Source organism: Acipenser ruthenus, chromosome 2, assembly GCF_902713425.1.
Source record: "Acipenser ruthenus chromosome 2, fAciRut3.2 maternal haplotype, whole genome shotgun sequence".
In the NCBI taxonomy this organism is placed as follows: Eukaryota; Metazoa; Chordata; class Actinopteri; order Acipenseriformes; family Acipenseridae; genus Acipenser; species Acipenser ruthenus.
This window is the reverse complement of record NC_081190.1, coordinates 62,095,725-62,122,418: the sequence shown is the minus strand read 5'-3', so window position 1 is coordinate 62,122,418 and position 26,694 is coordinate 62,095,725. Positions and strand designations below refer to the sequence as shown.

The following is a 26,694-nucleotide window of genomic DNA, read 5'->3' as shown; positions in this document are numbered from 1 at the left end:
TCAACGACAGAATTACTGGGAGAATCGCACTGTTCCAAATTACACCTAGCTGCTAAATAGATTTCCGCTGGCATTGTTATAAAAACAAAATGCTACAAAATAGACATGGAATGCTGTGGTTATTTCAGTCATCCATTCTCCTTCGTCGAACAGCTGCGGAACCCCATGAACGTTCTTGTAAAACTTTGACTACAAACACAAATCTTAGTCTATTTTATCACCCACAGAATGACAATATAGGGGATAAAGTACATCCAAATGTACAGTACATAAAGACTATAATTGTATAGTGTGGAAAACGGAAAAAGCAAACATTTTAAAAAATACTGTTTGATCTGTTAAAATGTGGTTTCTCTCTTGATGTTTGTTGTGCTCCACAGTAAAATATCAGCCTTAGAATCTACTATACAGCTTATAATAATAATAATAATAATAATAATAAAACAATTTACAGTAACGTGTATCCTTCGTATCAATACTGCATATCAGTAATTAAAAAGTAACCTTACATAAACCTTACATGTTGTGTTTAGTGTTATGAGTCTACAGGAAGCAGGTAGTTGTACAATGTCAAAAGGGTTATGTAAAACATGTGTGTCATGCAGTGTGCAAGAGACATGTTATTGTGTTGGTGCTGTGTTTAATTATACACTTATAATTGCGCCCCACTGGTATGAATTTGAGGTTTGTAGGCTGTGATGTATTGGGGGGGGGGGGGGGGGGGGCATGTTATTACAGTTAATGCTGTTTGATTTGTGCTACCTGATTCAAAATAGTGCTTATTAATATTAATATTGCCCTTAATGTTACACCATTCACCCTATAATATTAAATTAATGAACAGAAACACGGCTATGGAGATATGGATAAATTTGGTTAAAAAAGGCAGTATGACTGCTGCATCCACATTTTATTAATGTTGACTGCTTTTTTTAATCAGAGACACATGAAATGTATCAGCCCTCAGGAGACAGAAACACATGCAGGTGTAATTTTCTCCAGATGATTTTAAGCATAGTTTTCAAACCTATGTAATTACATTTTTCATTGTATTCTTGCTTTCTTTAAATCTAATTAAAATTACATTTTCAGCCCTCAGGATGAGATTTTTAATTACTGATCTGAAGGTCGCTCCTTCCTGATGCAATGGGTGAATTTCCAAAAATACAGAAAATATACTGAAAAAAATACTGCATCCCCTTTGGCCTTCAAAAAACATCCTACAAGAAGAGGTAAGTGACCTACATACAAGTTTCTTGTTTTACTCCTCTTCAGGACAGTAACTTTGAAATGTTGGTTTTACAAAACAATACAAACTCTTGTCACTCCATTTATGAATGCATTCCAAAGTAATGAACAGAGATCACAGTGGGTCAAGTCAACAGTATGTTTTTGGTCAAACCCAAATGTGTCACAATTACACATTTCTGTCGGCACTTCTACATTCTGCATGCATAATACCCTGCCCTGTCACCCAGAGTCTTTATCCCAACTGTAGGGAAAATAAGGAGGTAAGCATTCAGTGACGTCAGCGGACAATCAAATTAGCTCTGAGGACTTTACATCACAGGAATAGTCAGCAGGCCGTGATCCTGTCAGGAGATTTTAATAAAATGTCTTTGCACCAATGAAAGCCAGGTCATACAGGTCAGAATTGGTGTATGCTACAGCAGGGGTTTTCAACCAGGGGGGGCTTCTAAGGGTCATAGGGGATATGCAGGATGACTCAGAAATACAAAACTAAAAATGAAAAGAAAAGAAAATAATCACCTTGAATTGATTTTTTTTTTTTGCTGTATTATATATTATCGATAAACCGCTGTGCATACATATTTAATTTGTGTTTAGCAGCTCAAAAGTTACAGAGTGTAGTTTCAAAATTATAATCCATTGTGATTTCGATTGCAACGATTTACACTCTGATATCAGGGTGAGTAAAGCAGGCATCTGGCAATTCTGCCTAATGTATGGAGAGCTCTGCTCAGTGCTCTGTGCTGCTTGTGAACTTTGCAGTTTTCAACTCATTGTATAGTTGAATACTAATCAGTGAAGCACAATCTTCCTACATGTTTTAGAAGTATAAATACTCTGGTAAACATAAATAATAACCACAATACTCATACTTTGACAGGTTTTTTTTCATTTAGGTGCGGCTGCATTTTAGCAATATCGGCTGGTTGAATATGTTTTTGGTGTTTGGTAGAGTACTGTACATCCAGATTATCCTGTATACATTTCTTGCTTGCAAAAGAAAAACAAAGGAAGAAAATGCAAAAGAGTCTACAGAAAGTGCAAAGCCATGGAAAGTTATACCAAGACCTTTTGGATCATTTTATGCTGGCTTTAATAGAAAGTTTATCATTGTTAGTTTTATAGTTTAAAAAAAATAATAATAATTTAGGTTAATGTTTTTGATATTGTCAACATTTTAAATGGCACGTATAATTATGCTGAGATGCAATGTTGATAGTAATGTGATAAACATTTACAGTGCAGACTGTCTTGGATTATTTATAATAACTTTGCTGAATAGAATGTGAATATGTGTGTTTCTGAACAGATTGTATTTTTAGCCTGTGCATCCAAAGACTTGTAATTACAAGTTTTAAGAATTACCGTTTGGTGTTCTGTCATAAACCAGTGGTCTGTCAGACCGAAACTGCTATTGCATAAATTATATATTAAATAAATGTGGTACTATTCAGTAGAGCGAAAATTGTAAAGTGGTACTTTAGCGGAAACCACCAGACAGGAGGGGTACAGTTCTACAAAAAAGTTGAAAACCCCTGTGCTAAAGGGATTTGGACGTGTCAGGAGCAAAGTTTTGAACTAACTGCAGTCTATAAATTACTGCTACAGTATGCTGTGTGAACTGGAAGTTTTCATTTTCTGTTTTCGCAGACACAACCCATTGACTATGCAGTAATATCTACCTAATGGTGGGTTAACCAAAACATAGAGTGTAGTGACTGTACTGGCTTATATAACAAATAATGTACTGTATATTAACATTCATTTAAAAAGCATTATCTTGCAGTAATATTAATATATTTATTTTAAAAAAAGACACACTCTAGGTTTTGCTTATTTCTTAACTGAATTATACTACAGTCATGGACACTTTTAAACTTTTTAAAAATGTGCTATCATTGACCAGAAATTGTGTCAGGAGATGGAACATTAAAAAAAAATATTTTCAAAAATTACATAGCAAGCAATTACCACTTTACCACTTTTGTTTTAGTCAAACTAATCTAGGCATTTCTGTTGATTTGCTGTTGATTGATGCCATTTTCACTCAACCTGTAGTGATATGAGCCTTTTTGACATCTGTTAATTGAAAATGTGAGGTAAGTATATACCGAAGTCCCCATATAAGTGCTATAAGTGGGGCAATGATATCTACTTGTGTTGTGATATTATGTTATGTTTGGTATTAGACAGGCTGGCATATAAGGAAGCTGACAGGCACATAGAATAAAGGATTGCTGTTGGTATAGACTGATCACCTCAACTAACGTCTGCTAAGAAATAAATAATAATAATAATAATAATAATAATAATAATAATAATAATAATAATAATAATAATAATAATAATAATAGTACTGTTTGGTCAACACCCACCTGGAAGGACTTCTCTTTTTATAGGGCTCTAATTGAGTTTTGAATTTATCTAAAATTGTGCTGGAAAAAATACATCCATCATTTAAATATTGAAGTGACCTACATGCTCTGTTAGATGATTGGCTTTTGTAACCTTGTTTGCAAGAACTAATCCTGGACTATATCACCATAGTAAAGGCATTTAAAAGATCTAAAAGGGGTTTGTGAAACCATTCAAATGTGTATTGCAGCGTTTCCTCTAGGAAAAACGCTGCCTGTCACAGTGACTGGTCACTAAATGTTTGACCAGTCACAACTCAAAACATTATCATCATGTGTGTGACACGTGTGCATTCTTAAAGTGATACACATACACATAGTTATGGAGAATAAATAGGCCTATGTGCAAAACTAAAAAGAATACAAAAATGAATTCATTTCACTTAGAAGCCTTATTTTTATTATTATTATGCAAATAAAAATGAAAGAACATAGTTTAGAACAGTTTGTTTTCAAAAGTTGTCAAAATATGTTTTATTATTTTTTAACATTCACATTTTGCTTTATAAATTCAAATTCAAATATTTTACACAATAGTTCTTAGTGTAACTGAAAACTACAGGTATAATATCAGCGTGAATTAAAGCATTTTATACTGAAAAGGTATGACGGTGTGCAAACTTACATTATTATTTGCTTATTTAGCAGACACCTTTATCCAAGGCACCTTACAGAGACTAGGGTGTGTGAACTATGCATCATCTGTAGTCACTTACAATGACATCTCATCTGAAAGACAGAGCACAAGGAGGTTAAGTGACTTGGGGCAGCAGTGTGGAGTAGTGGTTAGGGCTCTGGACTCTTGACCGGAGGGTTGTGGGCTCATATCCCGGTGGGGACACTGCTGCTGTACCCTTGAGCAAGGTACTTTACCTAGATTGCTCCAGTAAAAACCCAACTGTATAAATGGGTAATTGTATGTAAAAATAATGTGATATCTTGTTACAATTGTAAGTCGCCCTGGATAAGGGCGTCAGCTAAGAAATAAATAATAATAATAATAATAATAACTTGCTCAGGGTCACACAATGAGTTAGTGGCTGAGTTGGGATTTGAACCGGGGACCTTCTGGTTACAAGCCCTTTTCTTTAACCACTGGACCACACTGCCTCCTACATAATACCAGACTGACATATGTCACTAAAGAGAACATGTTAAAAACAATACAAAAATAAGCCACTATGCTTTCATTTCAACAAACACACGCGGCAAAGACAGTCAGAATCATTATGCATGAAAACAAAATAAACAAATCCTCTGCTCCAAGAGGAATGAAAGGATGGGACGTTGATTGAATCAGCCTATCGTATGACTTGGTTTATTAACAAGCATGCGCTAAAGAAACTGTCAGTCAAACTGACGGACTAGCTTCCTCTGATGGGTAATTAACAGATAACGGTAATACTATCACGTTGTAGGACATGAGGGCCATATACATTATTTCATATGTATTTTTGAAAGTTTCTAAGCGGTCAAATACAAAACACCTTGAAACTGGTAGAAAGTCATATAGAACCATGGTTCACTAACTGACTGTAATTTTTCTACAAGTCCGTTAAAACAAAAGGTTTGGAATGATTGTGTCACCTGGAGTCCATTTAGCCATTAAAGTACAGCTCAAAAACTTAAGTTAGAGAAAACAGTTTTTAAGCTCCAAAGAATGCACTACAAAATGTATCCCCATTTGGAAAAGAAGGTGAGCTTAAACAAACAAACAAACAAACAAACACAGTACTATATAAAAATAACTGCATTTATTTAAATAAAATTAAAGTGAGTCACTACATTTATTAAGTTATTTTAGTATTTGAAAATATAGTTAAAAAAAATAAATGAATCATTGGTATTCTGTCGGCCTTATGTCCTGTTACTAAACATAAGTAATTCTTGTATAGGAAATATAATACTGTACCGGTATATACATCAGTAATATATAAAATATTTGAACAGAATCTCCATTCAAGGCTATTCTGGGGGTGGTAAGCAAACATCACAGTTTAAAAGCATACATAGTCATGCAGAAAACATATCAGCTACATAAACATAATTAAAAAAATGTACAGGGTTTGTGTAGAAAGGCCAAGTATTGATTTTGAGAAATCAGCAGTGCTGGGTACATTTTATAATTCAGATTGTCAGCTGTGGTATCAGCTGTGACAAAAAGGAAAATGGAAGCATGCCAGCAATATGTCATTACCGTAGGCAGTAGTATTTACTATTAGTAAGAGATATGAATTGAGTTTGATGTCATGTAAAACACAAAATGTACTTAAGGATTTTATACAAGGAGACATAGATAGCCAGTGTAAAAGATCACAAAATGATTGGTTTGAAAGCTGCGCTGTTTACACATTTATTCATGACATGTTTTCTGTGAGACAATGGTATAAATAATTGAATGAAATACAACATAATACAACTCCCCTGTTGCATAGAAAGACAAGAAAGTATAGGATTTGTATTTCCACTTTGCTTCAAGACTTAAAACATGACATTTGTATACTTTCAACATGGTATGTTTATAGAAGTGTTTGAATTTTCCAAATAATGGTCTATGTACTGTGGTTGGGATCACAATCTTACTGAAAAAAGGGAAAAGTGATTATCAGTGGGACAGTATACTATATATATATATATATATATATATATACACAGACGTGCTCAAATTTGTTGGTACCCCTCCACAAAAAACGAAGAATGCACAATTTTCTCTGAAATAACTTGAAACTGACAAAAGTAATTGGCATCCACCATTGTTTAGTCCATATTTAATAGAAATCAGACTTTGCTTTTGATTTTTTATTCAACATAATATTGTAAATAAGAAAACAAATGAAAATGGCATGGACAAAAATGATGGGACCGCTAACCTAATATTTTGTTGCACAACCTTTAGAGGCAATCACTGCAATCAAACGTTTTCTGTAGCTCTCAATGAGACTTCTGCACCTGTTAACAGGTAGTTTGGCCCACTCTTCCTGAGCAAACTGCTCCAGCTGTCTCAAGTTTGATGGGTGCCTTCTCCAGACTGCAAGTTTCAGCTCTTTCCATAGATGTTCGATAGGATTCAGATCAGGACTCATAGAAGGCCACTTCAGAATAGTCCAATGTTTTGTTCTTATCCATTCTTGGGTGCTTTTAGCTGTGTGTTTTGGGTCATTATCCTGTTGGAGGACCCATGACCTGCGACTGAGACAGAGCTTTCTGACACTGGGCAGTACGTTTCGCTCCAGAATGCCTTGATAGTCTTGAGATTTCATTGTACCCTGCGCAGATTCAAGGCACCCTGTGCCAGGCGCAGCAAAGCAGCCCCAAAACATAACCGAGCCTCCTCCATGTTTCACTGTAGGTATGGTGTTCTTTTCTTTGAAAGCTTCATTTTTTCGTCTGTGAACATAGAGCTGATGTGACTTGCCAAAAAGCTCCAGTTTTGACTCATCTGTCCAAAGGACATTCTCCCAGAAGGATTGTGGCTTGTCAATATGCATTTTAGCAAATTCCAGTCTGGCTTTTTTATGTTTTTCTGTCAAAAGTGGAGTCCTCCTGGGTCTTCTTCCATGGAGCCCACTTTCGCTCAAAAAGCGACGGATGGTGCGATCAGAAACTGACGTACCTTCACCTTGGAGTTCAGCTTGTATCTCTTTGGCAGTTATCCTTGGTTCTTTTTCTACCATTCGCACTATCCTTCTGTTCAATCTGGGGTCGATTTTCCTCTTGCGGCCGTGCCCAGGGAGGTAGGCTACAGTTCCATGGACCTTAAACTTCTTAATAATATTTGCAACTGTTGTCACAGGAACATCAAGCTGCTTGGAGATGGTCTTGTAGCCTTTACCTTTACCATGCTTGTCTATTATTTTCTTTCTGATCTCCTCAGACAACTCTCTCCTTTGCTTTCTCTGGTCCATGTTCAGTGTGGTGCACACAATGATACCATACAGCACAGTGACTACTTTTCTCCATTTAAATAGGCTGAATGACTGATTACAAGATTGGAGACATGTGTGATACTAATTAAAGAAACTAATTAGTTTGAAATATCACTATAATCCAATTATTTATTATCTTTTCTAAGGGGTACCAACAAATGTGTCCAGGCCATTTTAGAATATCTTTGTAGAATAAGCAGTAATTCATCTCATTTCACAGCTTCTTTGCTTTATTCTAAAACATACCAAAGGCATGCAAGTATACATGATAAAATAGCTTTTAATTTCATCACTTTTCAGGAGGAATGAAGCATTATTTCAATGAGCTGTAAGGGTACCAACAAATTTGAGCACGTCTGTATATATATATATATATATATATATATATATATATATATATATATATATATATATATATATATATATTTGATGGCACTTACTCCCCCTGACCTCATATGAGTGGCTGACAGGAAAAGCAGAGATCAGTAATAACATTTGTCAGGGGCTCCACTGAGCCTGGATGCTAGGCGAGCTTAGTCACTTAGAGACATTATTAATGAACCACTTTCTCCCCTAGCCAGTCATAAAAGTTCAGAAGAAGTAAAAGCCTGGTTCTGAGCTTTGTTTGCAACATAAGGTGGCACGTGACCTTTTCTCAGATGTACTGTATGTGTTATTATCCCTTTTAAAGGACACTCGGCCCTATTCAACAATGTGCTGCAATGATAAGGTGCTCTTTATTTAATTAGGTACGGTCAAAAAATCTATGCTATAATCATACTTTCTGTAATCACACCTGTTTCATATTTTCCTTTTATATATATATATATATATATATATATATATATATATATATATATATATATATATATATATATATATATATATACACACACATTAATATGATTAGAGATAATCAATTAAATCAAGAGGTATTTTTGACACCAAAATTGCTGAATCTTATACAGTACACATAAACAAAAAAATGTATTCCATATGTTTTTTTTTTTTTTTTTGTAAAGTTAAAGAATACTGTTCTTAAGTGTAATCTTAAAATGGTTTCACACCAAAGTGATTAGGCTAAGCAGGTTTGAACGTTGCAGCTGCTGTATGCAAGACTAGAGTATAGGTTTTATTTTCTAGGGGTCTCTTCAATCAAGCTGTACAGCATGTGTCCCATTCCTGATTTGCTATTTTCTAGGTAGTTTGCTATAGTATTTCAAATTCCTACCATACGCAATCTGTTTGCACTACAATGTTCATTGGATGAAAACTCAGATTAAGGAAACAATGTGTATATAAAATGACATTCCCTGTCCTTCGGCAGTTGATATATTTGTTATTTTCATTAGTGGATAATGAAGTAAGACAGGATTCTGACAATTGGACTGCATGACAATAGGCTTGCATAACACAGGTACAAATACATAAACTGACCTGGTAATTTCTTCTTTCTTTGATTACATTCAAGTACTATGCTGGATAAGAAATCTTGTCAGTGCCTCCACTTTATGCTTGGGATAATTAAGTGGCTCAATTAAGGTCAATTATGTTGCAGTGATGTGTCCGGTATCTTTGGTTAAATAAAACACGTATCAAGGTTTATTGTTAGGATTTTATATACATAAACACAGCTTTTACCTACAAAGTTGAAACAATCAGGAAACAAAATGGTAACACTTTATTAAGGTGCTGCTTATTAATGTTAAGAAATATGTAATATATGTTTAATAACTATGTTATAGAGTGTTAATAAAGCAAATAGCCATAGGTGGAATTACGTTTAAACATCCCAAAGTACAATAGGTGGCTAAAAACTGTCCCCTTTATAAAAACGTAATTCTGTATATGGCTATTGCATGGTTAAACATCCCAAAGTAGAATAGGTGGCTAAAAACTACCCCCTTTATAAAGCATATATTATATATTTATAAAACATTTATAAAACATTAATAAGCAGCACCTTAATATAAAGTGTTACCAACTAAACTAACTATTCAGGGAACTTATAATGTCCCATTCCCCTGAACAAGAACTAAGAAATCTGTCAGGAAACAAGAGGTCTGTAGACATATATGAGTATCAGTCACAACAAGCAGGGAAGATACTGTAGCAAGCTCGATACATAGTTTTATATTTGTCATTTTTTTACGCTAGTTGCTTCTACTATTTTAGGTCTGAATTCATATTTCATTGAAAGATGTAGTTTAACATGACAGTCAAACCTACTTCAAACATGAGTGCCATCTGCTATTGTTTCCAGTGATGTATGTACGACTGGTCTTATTTATGTGTCCTGCAATTACAGCTGATAATGTTTTCCATTCAACCCTCTGGCCATAAACAGAAACAAATAAATGCTGTTTATTGTGACAGTCTACCTTTATTCTGAGAGGTGATAAACGGTACCACTTACAAGCACTCACTGCTCCTTCTGAGCTCAATTTCAAAGCATTCTCAAGAAAATGACAATATAATGACTTAAGTGAAATAACAACTGAGAATCCATTACTGGTGTTTAGCATGAAATGACACTGTCAAAGTACACTATTTCAAGAGAAGGACTGAGAGTGAATTATGTTGTGTCATTGTTATGGTTCAACATTATAGAGTAGTACTAGATCATTTTATTAACCCCAACTGTGCTGCAAACCTGTAATTTGTTTGTAGAAGAAAATGATTGTTTGTTCAGAGGTTTTCAAAATGTACTGTATGAGATACTGTAAAATGTATAAAGTTTACATATTAACCCTTTGAGTAGTACGAACGTACTGGTACGTACCGGTACGTTCTGCAACTTTAAACTTGAATTACTGATCCTACAATACCGCAGATCACATAATATTGTAACACTAGGTTTCACCTTTTATTGTCTCTTGCGCCCTCTGCCAGATGTTGACTGAATTACATATAATAAACCCAGTCATAAAATGTGTTTGTAAACCGGCGAAGATCGCTCAATGAGAAAGAAGTATTAGTAATAATACTGAATTCAGATTCCAATTTAAACTCAAATACATACAATTCTTCCACTGAATCGAATGTCAGCGAGTGTGTCAGTGAAGACATAAGCGACGAATATTTACCATTGACATCAAGTGACAGAGAAGAGGCGGTGCCAAGCTCTGTGCGTTGCTCCACGCTTCAAGGAGTATCATACCCTAAAGCATTAGACACTCTCACTCCCTCCACCCCCACAACCTGTTTACCTGGATATGATTTATTCATCTCTCTCTCTCCCTTTTTTTGTTTGGACGAGTCGTTGTGGTTGTTCCTCCCCATTGTTTATTGTATACATGTTATTTTTTAGTCAAAACATTTCCCTATGACTAAATAAAAATATATATATTTATTTGTTTTATTTATTTACGGTAAAAATGATTTGTCTGTATTTTGTCAGCATTCATTACATACATACAAACATATAGCTTTCAGCTTGATTGTACGCTGTACTCGTAATAATCAAGTGCATGCAGGACCGGCAGTGTATTTTAGAACTCACTACTCAATGGTTTAAATAAGACTACTGAATTTGATCTTTCAGCGTAAACTGAATACAAACATCTTAAAAGTTGCTGTGATATGGGTAGCAACAGAATATGTTCATGTCAACAGTCTATGGGTTAAACCAATGAACACAGTAGAAGGGGTATGAAAATATACATATTTATCCCCCAGTGGCATTACTAAAATGCTGATTTAGGGGGTGTCAGAAAACCTCTTCCAGCAATAGTTCCTTCCAAAATAATAAAATAATAACATCTTACTCATTACTGGTAGTTCCAGTGTCTTTACAATAACATCCTCCCCTAATTTCCGACCTCCCTAATATACCAACAACATTCCAATCAGTTAGACAATGACAAACAATTGAAATGAATGAATCTGGTGAATGTTATGTAATTATAAAGGTCAGGACACCCTTACCACTTACTAAAAGTAAGTGCTGTAATCTTCTGATATGTATGGTTCAAAATGGTAAATCAATAAAGCTGTCAGTCTTTAAGAAGGAATGTAATGAGAACACAGCAATTAGAATACAGCATTGCTAAAGAGAATTAAGTGTGTCTCTCCAGCCAGGGGTGCCATTTCAGATTTCAGGGTTGGGGGGGGACTGCAATTGTGGTAGGTATTTAATTAAAGATGAATATCAGAGATCTGAAACAAGACAGTCAGCCAACAGTAAAGTTTAGTTTTAGTTGCTTTCTAAACAATTACATAAGGCACTAATTTATGTAAACAGTTTACCAGTTGATTAGCATTAATTTATTAGCCTTTCGAAATGTATTTACACAATAGAGCTGTGACACTCTAAGTAGCCCATACAATTTGGATAAAGTAAATATACTCACTTCTGCTGTTAGTATTGCAAGCTCATCGGGTAGTTATTTCAACCATATTTCTGTCTTCAGTATGAGCCTTGTTATGATTGACAATGTTTAAATTTTTGTACAATTATAAATGTATATACATTATTCGTATACTAACATTACAACATGGTGATCATTCATCACGCAGCCCTGTGACACACTACAACTAACTTTCACATCATTTATGCATTAAAAAATAAAAAATAATAAAAACTTCCATTGAAATTGAGGTGATCTTATGATGAAGCATTTTTCCTAGGCTAAAAACTGGCTAAAAGTGTATAAACAAGAAAGATAAAACAATTATTAAGCCTTTTTAGGATTTACCGGTTCAGTCAAATTTAATAGAAATCTACAAGGTAATTTCCTTGTGAGCAGTAACTTCTGAATAGTTATGCTGGTCCATATTGGTATCAGAACACATTCCTCAAAATGTCTATGTTGTTATGCTCCATTTGATTTAGATTTTGCATGTTTTTGGACAGAGGAATTTTAAACCATATTGATACTATGCTGTGACAAATAACTTGCACAAATCCACCACCTGCTTTCTAAGATCTTTCTAAGGTTTTCAGGCAGGAAATCTATAGTACAAGTGCCTGGTCCATTCATTGGTTAATCTACAAGCCTATTACCGGCAAGTTCCAATTAACCTATAGGTATATAAACCTATTTTGCAAACTCAGTCTTGCTGTGCTTTCGAATTACCACCTCCTCCCCAACCACCACCACCACCTCATTCCCAGCCTCGTCCGGAGGGGGGGAGTATACGATGCTTCTCTGCCTAATATTTTTTGTTTATCGGTATGAACACGTCGCATAGATTTATTATTTTATTGTTTGTTTTTTAACAGGCGGCACTGGGATGCTCCAAGGGGCTCCAATTATTTTTTTTTTTTATTTTTCTTCACCCATTGTTTGGGTTCAATGTTTTTGGAAATCTGAAAGATTTTGTATAATAATGCTTCAGATTGCTTCATGAATGTTAAACTTCATGATTGCACAAACCCTGTAGTTAACACAGGATTGCAAATAAACTACCACTAGCAAGTAAGCAAAAGTGATCACTGATAAAAAAAAAAAGCAGTATGTAAAAGAAGCCTAGCAGAAAGTCATCTATAAATCCAGTGGGAAGAAAGAGCATAAGGCTAGTGTATGTATGTATATATATATATATATATATATATATATATATATATATATATATATATATATATATATATATATGGCTCACAAAACATAGGAGTAGACTTTCACGTCCTAATGTAAACTGGCTACATGGAGACTCTGTAAATTATTTCCCATGGGCAAGCTCCTTAATATTTTAACAGGGGAACTTGAGTGTAAGGAGAGAAATCCACCACAGTTTTACGATGTCTAACCACAGACAGGAAAGGGGCTTCAATTCAGTGTGTCAGATATTTCCTGACAGTAGCAGTATCTTTTTAGTGGTTCTCTCTAGTACAGCAGCAAGGAGATGAGGGCTAGATATCTGTAAAACCCTGGGTTTACACAGTGATCCAGTAAAAAGGAACTGTTTTCTATGTGTTTAGTCATACACGCAGATTAATTTCTGGGTATAGGTTTTATCTTAGGCAAAAACATTTTACAGAGGAAAAAGTCTGGTTTAATAGGTATTGTGTAGTATCTGAAGACTGCTCCTGTCTTTAAGAACAACATGTGCAATTTATGTATCTGGTTTCAGTCTGGTTTATTTATGAAGTGTTTACAAAATAAGAAAACAACAGCTGTATCTTTGGTACTCACAAGGCGATAAAGCTTTTTTTTTATTTAGTGTATGTGGCGGTGCACTGACAAACCAGTGGACAGGAATATACTGTATATCTTATTGCAGTAACTTTGCCATGATGTTATTCTCTAATCAGCTGCATATTTTATATTAAAAATTCCCAGGAGGCACTGTAGTCCTCCAAATGATGATTATTTGTCTATTGTGCTTTCACACATTTTCAAAGATATCTTAGCCAAGTTCCACCGATTTACATTTTTTTATAGCACACGTAAAGATATTTTAACATAGCACTGTATTTGCATTTTTATTAAACAATTAAATCATTTTAGTTTAATTTACTCCTAGTACAGCAGTACGTGTCTTGTGTGGCACAATGGTGAACTGAGCTGTGTTTCTTCACTTTGAATATGTCAGATGACACCAGCAGGCTTGCATGCTAAAAAAATTGTTCTGTGATGTGCTGAGTGTGATTAACAACTAATGGTATTGTAGGAGACACTTTTTTTTTTAGACAAAATCCATCTTTTAATAGACTACGGCTTTACTGCTGTAACATAATATAAAGTAATAATGTCACTGTCATTGTCAAGTCATTCTAGCTTTTCTCAGCAATGAGGTTTCATTCTTGGCACAACTGTAAAAAAATAGTGAGAGAAACATGTGAACAACAGGACAACAAAGATATTATATTTTTTTCATACTCACATCTGATATACAGACACAGTCTTTGATGTATAGCCTGGTTGCAGTATTTATCTAGAGAGATAGCCCATTTAAAGTGTTTTACTGGTCAGCAAGCATTAATTAATAAGTCTCAAGCATGAGTTTTTTTAAAAAAGAAATATGTACAATATAAAAATTCAAACATATTGTAGCGATCTTGGTTAATGCAGGCAGGTGCATCACACAAGGCGAGGCAATCCACACACAGACGGAGGGCGGGCACGAACGCGGGACCTCTCGCACTAAAGCATACCGCTGTACAAAGGAGACGGCTCTTTTAAAATGCATTGAGCACTATAAATGTATTTGTGTTTGCGATTTTATTGTATTGTTGTTTTTAAACCTGACACCTCCTTATGTCGGACAAACATGTCCTGTTTAGCGAGGGGCTACTGTATGATTATGAAAAGCTTTTTGGGGGTGAAGGTGGGGGCCTCACTATAGAATCTGATAGGATTAAACTGCCTTTCATTGTTATATATAAAACAGGTAAAATGAAGATGGAACAGAATGCATTGTACAGATGACGTTTACATTTAACAAAAACAATGCTATTTTGATTCTTGCACCATTCCATGTGTAGACGTTGTCCTTCGGGCATATTTGTCTTACTGTTTTAAGATGTTTGCCATCATTTAGTGTGGCTCTAGGTTTTGTTGCTTCAATGCTGATTTGTTATAATTGTTCTCTAAATCTGCTTTTGAACTTGCTTTGATAACCCTGTACTGAACAGGCTTCCTCCTTCTATTCAAATCATGGAACAGCATGACTGCTCAGCTTTACCAGCCCCAGTAGAGTGGGTGAGGCCGTCAGAATTGAACATGGTTTGAACAGAATGACAAAAACTGTTCAGTCACAGCAATTAGGATTCTCAAGCTCAAAGCAAAGCACAAAACCAGGTACAGCAGATTTAGAGCAATTTGGGAATGATTGTAAACACCATACTACATACTAAGGCAATGAAAAAAAAAATCTAAATGACATTTGAAGCAATATATTCTTTAACTGATAAAATGGGTTTCAAAGACAACACTGTACAATTAGGTCATATATGGGATATCTGTATGTTCTAATATTTAAAGCAACAGCTTTTTAATACTGTATTTTTTTTTTTGTATATACAGCAGGCTACCATACTGAAATACTGCAGACATGCTTAATGAAAAATACTCCTCTTTGGTTTTATAAGCCGTCAACGTGAAAGATCACATCTACAGACCCTGTGCAACAGTGACGAAATCTATAACAGGGAGTTGAGATAATTAAGTATATATTCATCAATTCTCCTTTGACTCTTTGTAGAACGAAAATGCTGTAACATTATTTATACCCCACAAACTCCCTTTGCTGATTCAATGGTGATATAGAAAATGCACAAGGTATTCGCTTGATGGAGGGTTTCTTGTTAGATGGTTAATGTCCTGTAGTGTTGTATACTGTATTAGTCATGTTTTAACATGTAACTTTCAAAACAACACATGCATAGATATGGATATGGATATAGCACTAAAACCCAGAACATCGCGTTGCAATCAGCTTTGACACAAGTGTTTCAAATTGCAGAGTTTGGGCAGGGCTACTAAATTGGGAAGAACACACTTGACTTTATAGATCCTGTGTGCACAAGGCTGTGACCCAATCCACTTACCTATCCTGCCTTTCTTCCTTAATTATTATTATTTTTTAAATTCTTCTAGTATGGCACTTTCTCCTATTGTCATGTTTGCATGTTGTGGAAAAATCTAAGATGTTTAAACATGGAAAAAACATATATGTGCCACTTGTCAATAAATGGATTAATAAAAAATAAAAACTAAACTGTAACAGCTGTTAAAGATTTAATGGAGAAGAGTGGAGTACACTTTATTCTATTACCTACAGTAATTCAACAAGATAGATCTTTAACCTTCAAGCATAAATGACCAATTTGGAACACAAAAATATGAATCTAATATCATCTTTTCATTGATTACACATGGACTACATGATTGGATACAAACGAGGTTAGAAAACACAACTTTATAAGTTTTATGAGGTTCCCGCTCCAGTCTGCTAAAAACAAATGTTATAAAGGTGATTTATTTAAGGAACTAATGGCATCACAACTATGCCATTAACACTATGGCACTACAAGTTTTGAAAGGGCTCGAGTGTGTCTGTGTGTGAACTGTTTCATCAGTAGGCAATGGTTTTAGAACAGGTGTCATTAATTAGTGTCATCTTCCTAGCTGTGCTTCATTGTTGAGTAATAATAGAACACCTGACCTATATTGTATATTGCTAATTAATACATACCTGCGTCTGTATTAGTCAGATCCCACTGGTAATAGGGCAGCAGTGTGGAGTAGTGGTTAAGGCTCTGGACTCTTGACCGGAGGGTCGTGGGTTCAATCCCAGGTTGTGGACACTGCTGCTGTGCTCCAATAAACACCAAACTGTAAAAAATAATGTAATGTATGTAAAAATAATGTAATATCTTGGAACAATTGTAAGTCGTCCTGGATAAGGGTGTCTGCTAGAAATAAATAATAGTAATCAATATATATATATTGAAAAGAGGACAACATACAAATACGTGAACATCTATAGCTACCATGTGACATATAAAGAACAGGGGTTGGGGAAAACATCATTGTGAGTGAGAAAACCAAGGGGAATGTTATCTCATTATACCAGCAGATCAGGTGGTAAATGGGTGTGCCTCAGGGCAGGACAACAACAGATAAAAGCAGCCTGTGCAAATGATTACACTTGTTTTAAAGGCTTGTACGTAATTAACTGCAAGGGGGTTGCTGTTTAGCATTGTAAAACGATTGATTTATTTTGTCACCCACCTTCACTCCTTGCCTAAACCATCGATTTAGATCACACATTTCTGTTCATGGTGTCCATTTTAAATAGGTTATTGATTTTGTGTATTTTGTTTATGTTAAAGTTTATTGCTTTAGAGCCTTTAATTTATATGCATGTTGCATGTTGTGTGCTGTCAATACAGGTTTTGCCTGCTTATGTGTACCTTTCAATTGGTTGGACTCCTCTTGCTGGGCTTTAAATGAAAAATAATTTAAGAATTTCCACACTTTCCCACTTAATGCAGACATAACATTACAGTATTTATAATTGTCTGCCATTTGAATTTCAAATTGTATATGTAAGTATTTGTTAATGGTAAACTGTTTCTTATTCCAATTATTACTGTTTAAAAAAAAAAAGAAAAAAAAAATTAGCTGTGGTTTATCATAATATTTTCATGGGTATACTGTATCTTGCCTATGATGTAATTTATTGGTGACAGCAATGCAGAGAAACAGTGGTGATGAATACCTCAGCGATTATTGCAAGCTTACTCACAACAATCACACGTGGGCGTGGCATTTGGTCACAGACCTCATTTCAGGCACAATGTCAGGCTCTGCACATAAAAATACCTGCAAGATAGGAAATATTAATGTTATGCTGCTCATGAGGTCTGGACCCAGTATATGTTATTGCTTTAACTGTCATTTCCAGATAGAGCTTATCATCTTACCTGTGTACCATATCTTGTCTGTTTGAATTTGCCCCTCTGTGGGAAAGAGTTGTGATAAGAGATAATTATCTGAGGATGGGTGTTTTAATGGAAGTGGACCAAATACATCCATATGTCACACTTTTTGCATATATATAAAGAACCACCTTTGCAAAGTTATTAAGGCAGCAGTGTGGAGTAGTGGTTAGGGCTCTGCGCTCTTGACCGGAGGGTCGTGGGTTCAATCCCTGGTAGGGGACACTGCTGCTGTACCCTTGAGCAAGGTACTTTACCTAGATTGCTCCAGTAAAAACCCAACTGTATAAATGGGTAATTGTATGTAAAAAATAACGTGATATCTTGTAACAATTGTAAGTCGTCCTGGATAAGGGCGTCTGCTAAGAAATAAATAATAATAATAATAAGTGTCTGGGGTGTTGTATATGAAGACTGTCACACTTATATTTTTACATATATCTAGTGAGCTGCTTATTGAGTTAGGATGAAACTTACATAGGACAATTATACATGTTATTGACAGTATCACAATTAAGTCTAAATAAACGTGTTATCTGTCTGTCTGACCTCATGACTGTTCGTCACACCTTTTTTCATTTATCTAGACAACTCCTTTTCCAATTCTGACAAAACTTGCTAAGTAAGAACAGCATTATGTAACACATTTATACATTTAGTATTGCACTTATTCAACTCTGATGAAACTTGGTTTGGACATTATAATCATTTTGGGGTATATGGAGTTTGTGCAAACAGTGTATATAGGTCCTGAAGATGTACTTCTTCATGTTGCTGATAACACAAATAAGATATAACAAATAAGAAAAAATGAGGTAGTTAGGGAACCATGGTTCAGTATTTATAATAATAATAATATATTTACCATTTCAGCTTCTTGTGGTATGCTTATTTCTTCAATAAAATCCCAGCACAAGTATCGGTTAGTCAACATATGTACAGTGCCTTGCGAAAGTATTCGGCCCCCTTGAACTTTGCGACCTTTTGCCACATTTCAGGCTTCAAACATAAAGATATGAAACTGTAATTTTTTGTGAAGAATCAACAACAAGTGGGACACAATCATGAAGTGGAACGAAATTTATTGGATATTTCAAACTTTTTTAACAAATAAAAAACTGAAAAATTGGGCGTGCAAAATTATTCAGCCCCCTTAAGTTAATACTATGTAGCGCCACCTTTTGCTGCGATTACAGCTGTAAGTCGCTTGGGGTATGTCTCTATCAGTTTTGCACATCGAGAGACTGAAATTTTTGCCCATTCCTCCTTGCAAAACAGCTTGAGCTCAGTGAGGTTGGATGGAGAGCATTTGTGAACAGTAGTTTTCAGTTCTTTCCACAGATTCTCGATTGGATTCAGGTCTGGACTTTGACTTGGCCATTCTAACACCTGGATATGTTTATTTGTGAACCATTCCATTGTAGATTTTGCTTTATGTTTTGGATCATTGTCTTGTTGGAAGACAAATCTCCGTCCCAGTCTCAGGTCTTTTGCAGACTCCATCAGGTTTTCTTCCAGAATGGTCCTGTATATGGCTCCATCCATCTTCCCATCAATTTTAACCATCTTCCCTGTCCCTGCTGAAGAAAAGCAGGCCCAAACCATGATGCTGCCACCACCATGTTTGACAGTGGGGATGGTGTGTTCAGGGTGATGAGCTGTGTTGCTTTTACGCCAAACATAACGTTTTGCATTGTTGCCAAAAAGTTCGATTTTGGTTTCATCTGACCAGAGCACCTTCTTCCACATGTTTGGTGTGTCTCCCAGGTGGCTTGTGGCAAACTGTAAACAACACTTTTTATGGATATCTTTAAGAAATGGCTTTCATCTTGCCACTCTTCCATAAAGGCCAGATTTGTGCAGTATACGACTGATTGTTGTCCTATGGACAGAGTCTCCCACCTCAGCTGTAGATCTCTGCAGTTCATCCAGAGTGATCATGGGCCTCTTGGCTGCATCTCTGATCAGTCTTCTCCTTGTATGAGCTGAAAGTTTAGAGGGACGGCCAGGTCTTGGTAGATTTGCAGTGGTCTGATACTCCTTCCATTTCAATATTATCGCTTGCACAGTGCTCCTTGGGATGTTTAAAGCTTGGGAAATCTTTTTGTATCCAAATCCGGCTTTAAACTTCTCCACAACAGTATCTCGGACCTGCCTGGTGTGTTCCTTGTTCTTCATGATGCTCTCTGCGCTTTAAACGGACCTCTGAGACTATCACAGTGCAGGTGCATTTATACGGAGACTTGATTACACACAGGTGGATTCTATTTATCATCATTAGTCATTTAGGTCAACATTGGATCATTCAGAGATCCTCACTGAACTTCTGGAGAGAGTTTGCTGCACTGAAAGTAAAGGGGCTGAATAATTTTGCACGCCCAATTTTTCAGTTTTTTATTTGTTAAAAAAGTTTGAAATATCCAATAAATTTCGTTCCACTTCATGATTGTGTCCCACTTGTTGTTGATTCTTCACAAAAAATTACAGTTTCATATCTTTATGTTTGAAGCCTGAAATGTGGCAAAAGGTCGCAAAGTTCAAGGGGGCCGAATACTTTCGCAAGGCACTGTAAGTGTGCCTGTCTGCTTCACTGAGCAATCCCTAAGTATTGTTAAAGGTATCACTCATTGGAATTTAATTTTACAACTGACTGTCAAAAAATTGAAGTGATTAGTCTGACTTAGCAATTTACTTCAAGCTACTTGCAGACAAAGCTAATCACTGAAAGCATATTTCTTGACATGAGCATGTCAAACAATAATATCATACTTTATGTAGTTCTGGTAAATAAATGTGTATTTCAAACAAATGGTAAAAAATTTTTTAATGTATTTTCAGATACCAATACTGTACTGTATCTTAAATATTAAAAATATAAAAAGTAATTAGCCTTTTAATTTGTTTAACTAGTTGTATTATTATTTGCTACAGATAAACCCATTTTTACTTTGCTTTATAAATGTGATACTGCCTTGCATTATGTTCTAGCCCCCATTAAACTACGTACATTATTTTAGGGGTGACCAGTTATGCTAGCCCACGTAGTTCAGACATTAGTTTGCGGCCTGGTCCTCAGAGGAATCCCTAAATAAAATCCAGTGTTCAAGCATGTTCTATGGAAGTGGTTCCCAAACCCACTGTGTCTGCTGGCTTTTATTCCAACTGATCTCTCAATTATTTAATTAGACCCTTAATTGAATTTATAATTTGCTGAATTATACCTTTTTTTATTGTTTTTGGCTCTAGCAGTTGCATATTTCAAGTTAGCTGTAACATTTTATAAGTAACTTGAACTCTGCAATGGTTTAAGAGCTGAAAACAATAAAAAAAAGGTATAATTAAGCAAATTATAAGTTCAATTAAGGGTCTAGTTAAGTAAATGAGAGCTCTGCTGGAATGAAAACCAGCAGACACAGTGGCTTCCCAGGACCGGGATTGGGAACCACTGTTCTATGGGTTTGTGGCAGGCCAGAAGCCCTGCTGCTGTAAATAGTGTGTGTGTGGGCATGTAAGATTGGCAGGGATGGGGTTAAATCTGTCCCTGCCAGCAATCACAGGTGTGGCCATTCCCCAATTAGGTAATGTATGCTAATTGGGGAGTGGCCACATGTATAAAAAGGAAACAAAATCTTTTGTTTGAGAGAGGAGTTTGGGTGTGAGTGTTTGCATTGGTTTGTAGCTGTAGCTGTAGCTGTAGCTGTAGCTGTAGCTGTAGCTGTAGCTGTAGCTGTAGTTGTGGTTGTGGTTAATGACCAGCATACAAGTAATTTATTCTTATGTTTGAACATTTTATTTTGGCCCTCTTCCAGTTTATTTTGTTCCTGGTTTTGTTAATAAATGTTTGCACCAGCGCTTAAACTGCAGGTTTTTGCCTCTGGGTCTCTTTCCTGTCGGTAACAGCTTGGGCTGTGATGCTACCCTGTCACAGGGTTATGTTTGGACTTTTCACTGGCTTAGCACATGTAAGGAGTGGTTTCCAGTACCAAATGCCACTGGTGGCTGGGGCATGATGCTTGGCCTGTAAGTGAGGGGAGAAGACCAGTGGAGTTAAATTGCAGAGCAAAAAAATACCTAGTAGTATCACATTTGTGATTTGCTATTCTGTACATATTTGTGTTTGTATAGTCCTGCAATGTCTGACATTTCAGTTTGTGTTTGTGGACAGGCACTCGAATTTTGATTCACATTTATTGTATTTCCCCCAGATTCTAACATTACACTAAATCAAGTTTAGTGAAAACACTATGTAACACAATTTTTGTTCCTGGGTAGTAAGTGTTATTTCCTAATTGCTTATGCCTCAAAAGTATAGAAAATGCTATTATTCCAAACAAACTTTGCTTTTGTGACCAGGAGTGATATTTTGAAATGTACCTATTTCCAATGAGAAAACGGGTGAATTTGTGTCTTTTCGTTCACATAGTCAGAAAAAAACAACATATGAATCCAAATTAACATGTATTTATACTAAAGTAATACAAAAATGACTACAAAAGATTTAGAAGTGAGTAGTTTTTCGAGATTTACGATTATACTGTAAATCACTTTCACGAATCAGCCCCCAAATGTAGTCTCCCATCATGTTCTCGTTATACTGTCCTTCATTGACAGCTCATCCAGGAGCCTCAAAGCCGTGCTGCTCCATAATGGTAACAAGTACCCGTCTCTTCCCCTGGCTCACTCGGTGCACCTCAAAGAGGATTACAACAGCATCAAGACCTTGCTGGACGCCTTGAAGTATGATGAGTACGGCTGGGACCCCCGGAAGGTGCTGATGCCACCACTGCACATCAAATTGGGCCTTATGAAACAATTTGTCAGAGCTCTAGATAAGGAGTCGGCAGCCTTCAAGTACCTTCAAGACTTCTTCCCTAAGCTGTCTGAGGCAAAGGTCAAAGCCAGTGTCTTCGTCGGACCACAGATAAAGAAGATCCTGGAGTGCAATGAATTCCCCAAGAAGCTCACTAGTAAGGAGAAAGCGGCTTGGAACAGCTTTGTCGCAGTGGTTCGGGGCTTCCTGGGCAATCACAAGGCCGAAAACTATGTGGAGCTTGTTGAGACTCTGGTGAAGAACTACGGCACAATGGGCTGTAGGATGTCCCTCAAAGTCCATATCCTTGATGCTCATCTTGATAAATTCAAGGAGAACATGGGAGCGTACTCGGAGGAGCAAGGCGAGCGCTTCCACCAGGATATACTGGACTTTAAACGCCGCTACCAAGGACAGTATAACGAGAACATGATGGGAGACTACATTTGGGGGCTGATTCGTGAAAGTGATTTACAGTATAATCATAAATCTCGAAAAACTACTCACTTCTAAATCTTTTGTAGTCATTTTTGTATTACTTTAGTATAAATACATGTTAATTTGGATTCATATGTTGTTTTTTTCTGACTTTATGTGAACGAAAAGACACACATTCGCCCGTTTTCTCATTGGAAATAGGTACATTTAAAAATATCACTGTCCTGGTCACAAAAGCAAAGTTTGTGGGGAATAATAGCCATTTTCTATACTTTTGAGGCATAAGCAATTAGGAAATAACACTTACTACCCAGGAACCAAAAAAAAAAAAAAAATTGTTACACGTTGAAATCCATGTGGGATTACAGTAGAATGGCATTTTATTCACAGACTGGGCACTTTTAAATACAATATGCTGCAAGTAGCATAAATGCACAGGCATCTATGGCATGTTTTACATGCAAGTGACATTTTAAGTATGAAAAAACATATTGTGAAGTTAAATAATTTCTGTGCTGTAAACACCTGGTTTGGAGTTTTATTCTTGAGGACATTTTAAAAGAATACATAATCGGTATGTTTACATGGCACAAGTATTCAGAATATGAAGTCTTTGGAATACTAGAATATTCCGAATGCTCTGTAATACATGCTGGCAGAATTCTTTCATATTCTGCATTTACATGGTATACGGACTATCCCTTTTATGCCATTAACACATGCGTACCTTGCTTCCCACTGCAAACCAAAAGAGTGCTGATTGTAGTAGAATAGTTTGTTGTTTATTGTAAAGAGCTGGTGGTGCGGACGTATATTTCTGTTATTTGCTTTTGTTTTTTCAGATATGGATTATGGTATTTTGAGATTATGTAGATGCTTGTGGGTCTTAATTCAGTGCAATCTGTTCACACAGACATGCACGCATATGTAATATAACAAGGAGACAGATTGTACAGTAGAATAACTATAGTAAATAAAGATAATACTGTGTGTAAAATATAATTGTCATCACATGCATAGCTGCTTTTTCAAAGAGCATTTGATTGAATTTCTGTTAGTGAGCTGTAATTGTGTGTATGTGTGGGACAGCAGTGTGGAGTAGTGGTTAGGGCTCTGGACTTTTGACCGGAGGGTTGTGGGTTCAATCCCCAGTGGGGGACACTGCTGTTGTACCCTTGAGCAAGGTACTTTACCTAGATTGCTCCAGTAAAAACCCAACTGTATAAATGGGTAATTGTATGTAAAATAATGTGATATCTGTATAATGTGAAATAATGTATAATGTGATATCTTGTAACAATTGTAAGTCGCCCTGGATAAGGGCATCTGCTAAGAAATAAATAATAATAAATAATAATAATAATGTGTGTTTAATATAAAATGTATGCTGTTTTTAAATTTAGATGTATATTTGCAGATCTAGCATGTATTTATGTTTTCTGTATTCTTTTGTACTGTATAGATACAGCATTTTATACTGTATCTATACAGCGCCCTGATACCTACTGGTGAGTGGCACTTTAGAAATTTTTAAAAATAAATAAGTATTATGTATGTGATGGCTAATATATTATAATGTGATGACATACTGATAGAATTGTTTTCCTTCAGTCTCGTCAGTCAACTGATCAGAGTAACTTTCTTCTTCAAACCCGATGTGAAAGTGCACCCCTTACATAATAAATACACTCTTCCTTTTTGTTTTGTAATATTTGCTACTAGTTACAGCACTACACTTAATAAAACATTTAAAAAACTAGATGTTGTATTTTACACTTATCGTCAATTTTGTAATACGAGTAAAAAGTTGTGTGAATAAACATGCCTACAGCAAAAGTACAGACGTGGGAAAAGCTTGCAAAGAGGAACAGGTACAAAATGTGCTTGTTGCTTCTTCCAGTTTTAAAATGTGGGTGATTACCCAGTATTTCATTCATAAGGTTGAAGTAAGGAAAACTCTTTTTTTTTTTTTTTTTTTGCTTTTTGTTTTATAGTACTGTGCTTTTAAAACTTTACATTGATGACTAACTTCATCCCCCTTCATGATTTTTTTCCGCCATCCTATTAAACACTTTTGCACATCTGTTTCTTGTCATCAAGCTGTTTTACGACTTTAAAATCCTTAATAAAAGTTATGTCTCCTCATCAGAGCAAAAGTAGCTGGGTTTTCTCACACGTGCCATCATGTTTACTGCTGTGAGTATTTGTTATTGCACGTGTCTGTTGTGGGTTACGCTTCATAGTTGGAATATGCTGTTTACATACTAGTGGAATATGCCAGCTCCAATATTCTGAATATGCAGAGGTGGAATATTCCTCTTCATATTCCGAATATGCTGTTTACATGGCGGAATGTATTGTGACAGACCCTGCATTACAGGAATATGTGTAACCCGGTAGCACTGCCAGCCACAACCTGAGTGTGAGTGTTGTCACAAATATATAATGGTAGCGCTGTACCTTTAAGAGTAACCGAGCTATGGGGAGGTGAGCGCTGAGGGCGCTCCAGCTTGCATAGTTACTTACAAGGTGGTGGGCTCTTTTAACAGTTAAATAACTTACACTTCTCATTAAAATTACTAAAAGAATAGTGTTTATCCACTTGTTTCAAAGAATGACCAAGATACAGTTTCTGGTACAGCAAATAAAATAATCCTTCACAATTATAATTCACTCTTTTACCCTTGCTGTATAAACTCAGAATATCCACAAAAGGAAATACAGGCTTTTACATTTTGCATAAACAATGAAAATAAACACACATAGCATTTAGTTGCAATGTTTGGATATACTTGTACAACTCATAAAGTCACTAAATAAATGTTAATTACTTGAATACTTGCTTTATACAGTAAAGAAAATAAACTGTTTAAATTTTAGTTATTAAGCTGCAGCTGGGCTACTTTCTCTTTTATTCTTATATATTTCTTTTAGTTCTCAAAGTTACTATTTAAACCTTAACAACACTTGTACTATTATTTACACAATGGCATCAGTCTCAGTTACGCACATGCATTCCCATTCATGCTTTGGTTTGTCCTTGTACTATTTGCAGTGCAGCACGTAGATGCGGTTTACTAATAGAGCCTTAGTTTGCCAGGCCTCTAATTCTCTAATTTACCACGCGGCCCCGATTTTAATGCCTACAATGTAACCCGCTGTCGCTCGCTGCCTTCTCGCTCTCAGACCCTGTTTTATTTTTCTATATCCCGTATTACCGGTGCATCTGCCAATTGAAATAAGTAGGTGGGACTTGACGTTGACCTTGACAAGTGGTTTGACTTGAGCTCATGGTGCTGAAAGAACAGCTCAGCGCACATAAATGTTTATCTAAATGGTTAATGTTAGCATTAAATTGAATTGTCAGGAGGAATGTTCATGCCAACATCATCAAAGCATGATAAAATCATGATAGACTTTGTCTAATTGTAAAACTTGCCATTAATTGGTAGTTGTGTAAGAGGG

General features: G+C 35.8%; 1 protein-coding gene across 1 annotated transcript in view; it reads left to right on the top strand.

The window, feature by feature from the left end:
* Positions 1-1,177: 1,177 nt before the first annotated feature.
* LOC117409088 (teneurin-3) overlaps positions 1,178-26,694 on the top strand; it is a 428,090-nt gene continuing 402,573 nt past the window's right edge. Inside the window, exon 1 of the mRNA XM_034014709.3 lies at positions 1,178-1,232. The gene's annotated coding sequence lies outside the window, so the exon portion shown is untranslated. The remainder of the gene's footprint in view (positions 1,233-26,694) is intronic.